This window comes from Hydra vulgaris, chromosome 01, assembly GCF_038396675.1.
Source record: "Hydra vulgaris chromosome 01, alternate assembly HydraT2T_AEP".
In the NCBI taxonomy this organism is placed as follows: Eukaryota; Metazoa; Cnidaria; class Hydrozoa; order Anthoathecata; family Hydridae; genus Hydra; species Hydra vulgaris.
In genome coordinates, this window is record NC_088920.1 from 44568304 (window position 1) to 44580000 (window position 11697).

At 29.1% G+C, this 11697-nt stretch overlaps 1 protein-coding gene across 1 annotated transcript in view; it reads left to right on the forward strand.

Moving 5' to 3' along the window:
* Positions 1-332: 332 nt before the first annotated feature.
* LOC100202565 (pre-mRNA-splicing factor ATP-dependent RNA helicase DHX16) overlaps positions 333-11697 on the forward strand; it is a 50312-nt gene continuing 38947 nt past the window's right edge. Inside the window, exon 1 of the mRNA XM_065788302.1 lies at positions 333-347. The gene's annotated coding sequence lies outside the window, so the exon portion shown is untranslated. The remainder of the gene's footprint in view (positions 348-11697) is intronic.

Sequence of the window (11697 nt, forward strand, 5' to 3'; positions counted from 1 at the left end):
TCTTTTGATATTATTAATTTATATCCATCAGTGAGACTGATGGATAAAGAAAGCAATAATTTTCCTTATTAAGAGATTAGGAAAGGATCCTAGTTTTACATCAAAATTTACCTTTGATGAAGCAAAAATACTTTTAGAAAAATGTCTTCTACATTGTTATTTTTTATATGAACACAACATTTTTAAACTTGAAGATTCTCGACGGTTTAGGACTAATGGTCGTATTTGTGGATTTTTTTTTTTACATTTCCATGCTATTGCACATGCGGTTTCCAATAATATTCATGTAAAGTTATTTAAAAGATATATCAATCCCATTCTTGTTTTAACTCTACTGAAACTTTTTAGTATTACTTTATAACCAACATAGAAGTATACAGTACATCATGGAAATGAAAATAACCAGCTAAACTTTCTTGACATAACTATTATTAACGATAAAACTGGTACGTACAATTTTAAAGTCCGTAAAACCGTAAAGATGACATAACTAAAGTCCAAATCAAACCTAACTCATGCCAAGATTCAAAAAGTTATAAATAAAGTTTTTAAAGGATTTATTCATAAGGCATTTATGAAATAACAGTTAAGAAAAATATTGATATTTTTGTAGAAAATGGTTATAAAAAGACAAACATGAAAAACATTATAAAAACCACTAAAAGAAAATTTAAGTAATAAAAAACAAAACATTGACTCAAAATTCAAAATTTAACGATTTTATCAAAAAAATACTGTATTTTTATCGTGAATTCCAAAAATTAGCCAAAAGTTAAGAAAATTTTTCAAAAAGCAGGTTACACACCAGTTTTTAAATTACCAAAAAATTTATTGCATATTCTTACATCAAAAAATAAACTTCCTCTTCCTATAAATTGTTATCCAGGTGTGTACAAACTTGAATGCAGAGTTTACGAGTTTCCTTTTGGAAACTTACAATGATATATTATATAAACCAGATGTCTAACTTGCGGGATTTTATTGGACAAAAAATAAAGCCACTTTTTCTGTTTATAAATATAGTCCGCCATTTGTAAAAAGGACAGTAGCTGAAGCCGAAGTGTGAAATAAAAGTTAAAAATGCAAGTTAAGAGAATCAAAAGTTCCCAAAAAAAAGATAATTCAAAAATACATTTTAAGAGTTAAAAAATACTTCAAAAATTTTTTTTAAAAGCCTAGGTTTGTTAAAAAGTATTATAATTCTTAAAAATGCTTCTGTCATTTCACTTTTCTATTCAAAACAATCTTTTTCTAATCGGAAATGAGTTTAGAAAACATAAATTTTTATTTTACAAGTATCTTAATTTCCTTTTAACACTTTTAAATAAATAGTATTTATACTTAAAATATATTTACTTCATTTAAAAAAAATTTTTTTTAATAATATCTGTTTAAAAGTTTAACCCGCCATTTGTAAAAAGGGCAAAAACGGCTTCACTTTTCGGATCTAAGTTATGTACTCTTTTTGATGTTATTTCTGACCAAGCCCTTTCTCTTTCTCCTTTGGCCAACATCGTTGTTGTTGGTAAATTTAATGCCCATTACACTGAATGACTTGGCTCTAGAGTTAGTGACTCGGCGTAAAGGCCCACAACTTTTGCCTTTCTAAATCTCTTACACAAATAGCCAACTTTCTAACTCGCATTTCAGACAATTCAAATCATTTACCTTCTCAATTAAACATATGTTTTATTTCTGATCTAATTAGTGCTCAGATTTCCCACATTCACCCTTAGGTGCCTCTGATCACGGTTTGATCTCTCTAAAAACCATTATCTCATTCTTCTTCATCATCAGAATCCCCTTATCATAATACCTCTTACACCTGAAAGCAGACTGGGACTCATTCCGTAATTTTTTTCGTGATGGCACTTGGATAGAAATCTTTTGTCTTCCTGATGATAAATGCGCTTCTTATGTAACTTTCTGGATTCAGGCTGGCATGGAATCCTTTATTCCCTCTCAACGATTTCAAGTCAAGCTACACTCTTCTCCATGGTTTTCCTCTCATTGTGCTGCTGCAATTTCCAATCGTAACTACTACTTTCATATCAATCCGCAGAACAGTTCTCCAGAAAACAGAAATCTGTTTACTATCGCTAAAAACCATCTAGTAAAAAGATTAGACTTTGTCTAACGCCAAAGTCTAATCTTTTTACTGTGACTGTTCCTAAGTGCTCCAAAAATTCTTATTTGTCTAGTTTTTTCCCTGAACATCAATCCTTTGGAACTAGCTTCCTTTATCTTGTTTCCTAATTCATATAATTTGCAATATTTTAAGTCGTCTCTTAATCGTTATTTTGCTTTATAAATTTTATCATTCTCTTCCAGTAATTCTAGTAGTGATTGCATGCAGCCTCGTTGGAATTGAAGGTATTGAAAAAAAAAGAAAAAGTAAGACATCTAGTTTATATAATATATCATAGGGAAACCTACAATTCGATAATTGAATCAAAAAAAACTTTTGTGTTAAATTGTTTTTGTTTTTGTATTGTTTTTATTGGCTTTTTCTGTTTAAATTATACTTGATAGCGAGGGTATCTATGCTCCCTTGAAATATTTTAGTAAAAATCAATTTAAAAAAAAAGAGTACATTTGTCCTAGAAATTTTTATATATACTAAACTATTTGAAATTGTCTTAGCAGAAAAATAAGTTTATTAAAATATATAAGAATGTAAAATGCATACACTAGCGTAAGATTATATGTAAGAATACCAGTAAATAAATAAATATATATATATCATAAAATCTTACACTAATACATACAGTAATTACATACTAATACACTAATACATATAATCTTACACTAGTATATACAGTGGCGACAAAATAAATAGCACAGATTGATGTTCAATATGTAATGATATATTTTCCAGAGATCTTAGTTTTTGAGATCTGAACTCTTTCAGCCTGATAAAATATTAGTTTTAGAAGATAACATAACTTAGTAAGAAAAGAAAGTAACTTAGTTAAAAAATTACAATCATATAAATGATTTAGAAGTACAGAATAAGGGGGCAATTTAAATAGCACACCCTGTACAAAATTATCATTTCGTTCTTTTGCCATCAAAATCATGGAGGTTTTTTGTATAAATAGTTTAGAAAACTTTATTAGAGGTAAATTAATATTTAGTGGGGTATCCTTTTGAGTCAATAATTGCTTGACAACGACAGCCCATTAACGAGATCATTTTTTGGCATCGTTTAGGCGTAATGGCATCCCAAGCAGCCTTTGTTTCTATCCAAAGTTGGTCTAAATTTGTTGTAGTTGACCGGTTTATGTTTCTGTCAACTTTCTCCCACAAATATTTAATCGGATTTAAGTCTGGTGACTGTGCGGGCCACTCCAATACATCAATCTCCTTAGCGTTAAACCACATTTTAACACTTTTGGCGGTGTGCTTAGGGTCATTGTCTTCTTGAAATTTCCAAACCAAAGGAAGATTTTCCTCGGCATATGGCAACAAGACGTTTTCGTGTATTTTTTTGTACATGTGTTAATCAATTGTCCCTTGAATTCTATACAACGGGCCCACACCAATCATGAAAAACTGCCCCAAACTATCACATTGCCACCACCATGTTTTACGGTCTTAAGAGTCTTGGTTTTGGGAACGAAGAACAAATTGTTTTCCTTCGGATCCAAAGCAATTAAACTTACATTCGTCAGTCCAAAGCACATTTTGCCAAAAACTTAAATACTTGTGTACTTGCTTTTTTGCAAACTTCAAACGGCTGACGAGATTACATTTTGGACCAATGGTTTTTTCGGACAACCCTTCCAAATAACTTATTTTCGCGTAAACAACTTTTAACAGTGCTGACAGACAGATCGAGTTTTAAATTTTGAGCAATTTGTTCTTTAATTTTTGGTGCGCCAACAAAAGGATTCAGCTTAGCGATACGGACGATGGCTGCGTCTTCTCTGGGGGTTGTCTTTCGTTTGCGAGACTTGCGTTTTTTGTTGCTTAATGAACCAGTATCGTTAAATAAATTAATAGCATTGATAACTTTCTTACGAGAACAACTCAGTTTTCGAGCTATTTCAGAATTATTCAACCCTAGATCTCGAAATGCCTGTACTTGTCCTCGAAAGACATCTGTTCCATGTTTACCTCGTCCCATAGTTGATAGATAATGAACTTTTTTTTTTGTTGCTAAATGAGTTACAAGAATATCCTTTAAATACTGAATAGAATGATAATAAAAAAATTTAAGTTTTTTTAAATACAAAGTAAATGTGTGCTATTTAAAATGACCGCAAAACGGTAAACGCGACCGCTTAAATGCTCAAAACAAGCAATTTTGACAGCTATAAATGTCAAATTAGTATTTCCGTTAAAAAGATTAACATTGTTGATAACAGCAATTGCTATAAATACAAAAAAGTTGGCATCAAAAACTAAAACCAACTGGTCATGAAAGTGTGCTATTTATGTTGTCGCCACTGTACATTTTACATTCTTATATATTATAATGAACTTATTTTGCTGCTAAAAGACAATTGTAAAATGTATATGCGTTGATTGGACACAGCAAAGTAAAACACTGCATAATCTTGCTATTTCTTGTTGACATATTTTGTTATGTTTATATAGGCTGACTGTTTGCCATTTGCGATATTGATTTTCTGCCCATTTTTCTGTTTCAGGTGTGCCAAGAATTTACCAATTTGAATATTTTCTAAAATACGTTTATACGAACTTATATGTAATTCATATTGGTCAAAGACAAAACAAATTTTCAGGATTCAATTTGCTCTGACTCCAGAGGACTACTACTGAAAGCTTTACTATGCATCTCTGGATTATTTTATAACGGGATTAGCAACCAAGTTCGAACCTACTGAGATTACTGAACTTTTAGCAAATGTCAAGAAATTTATTATTGGTAAGTGCTTGGATTTGGGGTTTGTTGAGGCTTTTTACAAAGATGATTATGACAATTAGGGAATGCTATATATATTAGTGGATCATGCCAAGTTCATAAGTATTCTACTAAATAATTTTGAATCAGTTTTTAGCGTATTTTTGGACCAGATAATATCCTTTTTCAATTAATTCTAAGGATTCCGAGTTTGTAAAATTTTAATATTTATGTCATATTTTGAACATGTTAGCACTCTTTTTATTAACTTGGTAGGAATAAGACTTTTTTGATTTCTACGATATCTTTTGAATTATCTTGCTCTTTTAAATTGCCAACTCGATATTGTCCCGACATGTAATTTTTTCTTAATTCTTTAATCGATGAGTTTGTTAAGCGTGCCTCCATATCATTTGGTGGTGCCTCCATATCATTGCAGTGGATAGTGGGTTGAAGCCTTCCCCCCCCCCCAAAAAAAAAAAAAAACCCCATATAATTAGGTCCCAAAATTTGAAAATTTTTCGATAAGTAAAAACAAAAAAATTAAAAAAAAAAACAAAGCTCCTCAAACTTGCAAAATAGTCTCAAAATATGCAGATGGGCCCCTTAAATTCGCTGGGACGTTTCTAATTAGGATGTGTGGGGTAGCCTAGCCACGACTCAACTCCATATGTATAAACACATTTTAATTGGAAAAATAAATTGATTTTTTATGCTTATTAAAAAGACTTTTTATCTCTTATTATAGTTTTTCAACTCCCACCAAAAAATTTGAGCCCCATCCAAGTTAAATTGTTCTATACCTATGTTCTTGATGTTACAGGTTGTTTTATAATTATAAATTATAAATAGTTTCACATTTCTGATTAATTCATTAAACTAAAAAGCTGTTTAAGAAATTATTCCAACTTTTTGAGCATTTTGTAGCCAACAATTTTATAGCTGTTTTTAAAATTAATTTTAAGTCCTTATGAAACTTGCTTGGTTTTTTAAATCTATCTAAAATCATCATCCATCTTTAGACTATTATTTATGTTTATAACTTCATAGCTGCAGTGAGACAATTTCAAACAATAAGTCAATGTATTCAAACAATTAAAAAAATAAAAATAAAAAACCATCTTATCAACAACGTTTTTTGTGAAAGTTATAAAGTTGTTTAAACAGCAATTACTCTTAGAAAAACATCTAAAAATTGAGTGGAAAACGAGCAAAGGGTATATAACATGGACCAAAAAGAGTATGTAAATAGTGTAAGGTTGTAATTGGATAAAGAATTTTGATTGTATACATTCTATTACAAATAAACATTATTTTTGTTGACATTTTAATTTAAATAAACTGTTGTTTTGTATACATTTTAATTCAAATAAGTACTTGTTTGTATACAATTTTATCTTAATGGCAGCTATAAGAATATTGTGGAGAGTAGTTGGAGCATATTGTGGAGAGTAGTTGAAGCATATTGTGGAGAGTAGTTAAAGCATATTGTGAAGAGTAGTTGAAGCGCTTGCTTTTAAAGCAAGAGATCAAGGTTTTAATACAAGCTCAGGGGATATTCTGCGTCATGGTAGAGCATCTAACTCAAATTTCGGGTTTTATTTATTGCCTAATATCTTGATTGTTTGAATCAAACTCTATAAGTTTTAATGATTGTCCTACCAAAAAACAACGTGATCCGCCAATTATATCAAGTAATCCACCAATTTATATCAGGTGATCTGCCAAATTTTATTAAATGACCTGCCTAATATCTTGATTGTTTGAATCAAACTCTACAAGTCTTAATATGAATATTGTAATTTAATAGTGTTAGTGTCATTTCACTTTCGTTTTTAAAGTAGTTATAATTAGTTACTAGGCTTTTCTGATCTTGAAAAGCGCGTTCTCAAAATGCACTCGGTCTTTTGAGCAAGAGAGAGCTATGCAAGTTAAAACTTTTTACTTTTTGGAATTTAACTATTATTTATTAGTAGAAATATTAGATAAATTATAATAGCAATATTAAGATCATATTATAGAAAAGTAAGTATAGAAAATAGTTTAGCAAATTGTATATTACATTTTTATTAGATAAAAAGTAGAAAGAATCACTCTTTTTACTTTTTTTAAATTGTTTATATTTTGTTTGTATTAGCTTTTATCTTTATTTATGGCCTTCTTCTAGCAGTTTTGTTTTTATTGAGCTTATCTTTAACTTTTAAGAAAGTAAATAGGGAGGTATGGATGAGGCCTAACAATTTTTTATGAGTTATATCAATACTTTATCATAAAATTGTTTATCACTACTTTTAAATTTATTTATTAAAGAAAAAAAAAGTCTCAAGAAGTACTAAATTATTATAATTCAGTATACATTAAATGCAATTATTTCAAACTTTGCTTATTTTATTATGTCAATTATTATTTTATTGACATTGACATTTCTGTAATGCTGTTACCTATTTTTGATCTTTTTTAGAAAATAAAAACAAGGTTTTTTGTTGCATTTGTAATTTTTAAGTAGTTTCTAGGCTTTTCTAAATGCTTTTCTCACTCATGTGGTTTTACAAGCAAGGTCTGCGAGCAAATTTGAGCTGAAATGTTTTTCTTAGCTTTCAAAAAGAATTAATGTTGTTTTTTGTTTAATTTAATTTGTCTAAATAGAGTAGTTTTAATAAATGTTTGTTTGTTCTTGGTTTTTTACTTATTCGTTTTCGTATTCTTAAGAACCAGGCCACTTATTAAGTTATGATGTTATTTGCCAGTGTTATTACGTTGTGTTGTCAAGCCATTTTATAATCTTTTCTTTGTCAATTATTCTGGAGACACATTAATGTGTCCTTACAAATACCTTATTATATGCGGTATTGTTACTGTGTTTTGTGTTGATAGAACTAGGCTGTTATTATCCTAATTCTTCTACTAACAATAAAGTGCAAATAACACTTTAGTAATTGAAAATTGTAAATTTTATTTTCATTTCTTTTTTTAGGTATTGGCAGGCTTAACTTGACTTTCCTTTTCTGGTACCTGCTGTGTTGTGACAGATATTAAAAAGAATTTAATAGACTTAATGCAGTTTTTTATGTCGCTAATTATTAGCAATGCCATTGCTGTTATGATCAAACATAAAATATTACTTATAGATAAATTTGTATTTCATTTTATTTTTTAGATTATATATCAAGTTAATAATGTATTTTTATTGTTATTGATGATTTAATTTTTAATAAACCGTATTACGGTTTGCTTACTGCTAGTTTTAATGATTGTGATACCAAAAAACAACGTGATCCGCTAATTTATACCAAGTGATCAGTCAATTTATATCAAGTAATCCGCTTAATACTTTTGATTGTTTAGATCAAACTTTATAAGTTTTAATGATTGCTCTACCAAAAAAGAACGCGATCCTCCAACTTATATCAAGTGAACCGCCAAATTTTATGAAGTGAAACAACTAACATTTTGATTGTTTGAATCTAACTCTATAAGTTTTAATAATTGTTCTATACAAACAACGTGATCTGCTAAATTATATTTGTCTAAAACTAGCTTGGAAATACTAAAAGATCTTGTTTCCTTTATTTTGAAATTGTACCCAACTTGCTCAATGATCTTATCTACACCAACTTGTTGATTTGATAATGCAAAAGAAAAAACTTACCACGAAACGTTTATCCAATAAATTAAAACTGAGTAATTATAATATTATTGATAACTCAAATTTTTCTAATGAACACCTGGGGCTACGTGGTCTCCACCTTAATACGCAAGGATCTGGTATATTAGCCATGAACTTTATTGCATATCTGAAGTCTATTTGATAGAATTTTACATGTGATTTTAGATCACCAAACTTACTTACCAAGTATTAATGAAGATCTTAGTCTAAATTCTGATTTGGCTAAATTAAGGACCAAATATCCGAAAAATGTCAGTCTAATTTTTATAAATATAATTTCGACCCGTTATAATTTTTCAGATATTACTACCTTTATAAACAAAACTTTTGATGTTCTTATCATTGGTGAAACTAACCTAAATGACTCCTTTCCAACTAATCGGTTCTTATATTCAGGTCAAAAAACCCCCTATTGCCTGGATAATTCTCAATATAGCGGAGCCATTCTTGTGTACATCAATGATAATATTTTTTATAAAAGGTTAACAAAAAAGAATTTTTCTAATGACATTCAAATTATCACTTTTGAAATTAAACTAAGAATGCGGAAATGACTAGTAATTGCTGTTTATAAACCCCCAAATCAGAATTTTGACTATTTCTTCAATCACCTAAAAGGAGTGCTGGACTTTTATTTACAACCATATATAGATTATATTCTCATTGGTGATTTTAGTATGCAACCTTCGGATAAAATAATGAAGGAATTACTTCATCTTTATCAATGCATTAATTTAATTAAACACCCAAATTGTTTTAAATCGGCTAATAAACCTTTATGTATAGATCTTATACTCACTAATAGAAAGTTGTGCTTTCAACATTCGAATATCTATTGTACGGGTGTGAGTGATCATCATCAACTAATATGGACATGTTAAGATCTACGTTTTGAAAGTTAATACCAAAAAAACTAATATATAGATCGTTTAAAATTTTTCAAGCAGATGATTTGCAACAACAGTCCATAAAAACTTAAATTCTTGTTATAACATAGTTACTTTTAATGAAATATTTAGAAAAATTCTAAATTTCTATGCCCCTCTTAAGTCTAAAATACTTAGAGGTAATAATAAACCTTTTATAACTAAAGACTTACGAAAAGCAGTTATGCTCCGCTATACATTATATAAAAAGTTCCTTAGTGATAAATCTGATATTTCGGCGCTAATGTACAAAAAACAAAGAAATAGGGTAGTAAAATTAAACTGTAAACTAAAAAAAAATTATTTTAGGCAATTTAACACTCTCTCGATTTCAGATATATCTCTCTGGAAGTTAACTAAACCTTTCCTTTTCAGATAAATCAGGTAACTCTTACGAGTGTATCACTTTAGTTTAAAACGGTAACATCATCTTTGACAACTCTTTATTGACTAATATTTTTAATAACTATTTCATAAATGTTGCAGTGTCATCTGGTAGTACAGACTTCATACATTCGTCTTTATTTTTTTGCTTTATAGATCTTCTTGATGCAGCTATCAAAAAGTATATTGATCATCCCAGTATAATAAACATAAAGAAAAAATTTAGTACGTATACCAATAGTTCTCAGTTCCGTCAAATCACACCTGATAATATAACAAAAATTATAGGGTCTATGAATAAAAGAAAAAACTAGAGGTGATATACCAACTTTTATGTTAAATACTTATATTGTTCACTTTAGGGGCAGTTTTACAGGTTGCTTAAATAAAAGTATTCATGATGGTAAATTCCCGTCATTTCTAAAAATGGCTGATGTTATACCATGTTTTAAGAAGAATGAACCAACTGATAAGTCGAATTACCGTCCAATTAGAATTTTACCAGCCCTTTCTAAAGTTTTTGAAACTATTTTATATGAACAAATCTTGATATTTATTGAGTCTAGAGTGGTTTCCGAAAAGGTTATAGTACTCAGCATGCCCTTATTTTTTTTTTTTTAACATTTATTCGTCATTTATAAACATTTTACAACGCTCTTGTTTTACAATTTTTATCAATAAAATTTGAATAAAAAAGAATTTTTTTATTTAAATTTTATTCGTTACTTAAAAAGACCTTTTTTCATTACTTAATAAGTGGCATGATTGTACTAATGATGAAGGTGTTGTTGGATCAAATATTAATAGAACTCTCGAAAGCATACGACTATATCCCGCATGACTTACTAATTGCTAAATTAGATGTCTATGGTTTTTCGCTTTGGTTAATAGCTAAATATGACGCCTATGGTTTTTTGAAAGAAAGTCTTAACAGATTGCTATCCTATATTTGTGGCTGTAAACAAAGGGTAAAAATAGGGTCTTCTGCCTCAAATTGGGTAGACATTATCTGGAGTGCCTTAAGGATCAATCCCAGGACCTATTTTTTTCAATATCTTTATAAATGATTTATTTTTATTTATTAAAGATAAGGAACTTTGTAATTTTGCTGATGATAACACTATTTATGCTTTCGATTATAGTATGAGGAAATAATATTTTGTTTGCAAAAAGAAGCAACCAATATCTTCAATTGGTTTCAGTTAAACTTGATGGTTGCTAACCCAGATAAGTTCCCATTTAAAAAACACAAAAAATCTATCGCTAAAAATAGGTAATATAAGGGTTTTAGTCTCCGATAAGGTAAAACTACTTGGTATAACAAGTAAAGAACACATTAAACAGTTATGCCGTAAAGCTAATGGTAAATGTTTTGCTCTTTTACGTATAAGAAATTTTTTATCCTGTAATAAATCTATTTTGCTGTTTAATGATTTTGTCCGACTTTTCTTATTGTCCTCTAATTTAGATGTTTTGTTCAAAAAAAAGATGACAATCAAATAAATAGAATTCAAACATAAAACACAGTACATTAAAAATATTTAGTTTAAATATATTTAAAATATTCATTTCAATAAAAAGAGGTTTAGCATGGGAAAAACGGTCCTTAAAATTAATAAGAGGTACAACATGTTTCTGTTGGCGACGAAGAGGCTCTAATTTACTTTTATTAACACTACCCCAAGCCGCATTCGCATAGTTTATGTGGCAATGAATGAATGAGTGGTATAGTTGAGTTAAAATATGTTTATTTAGCATGCTTCTTGCTTTATATAATATACCTATACTTTTCGAAATTTTGCAGGTAATGTTTTCGATATTTGCAGGTAATGTTTTTGATTTTTCGTGAG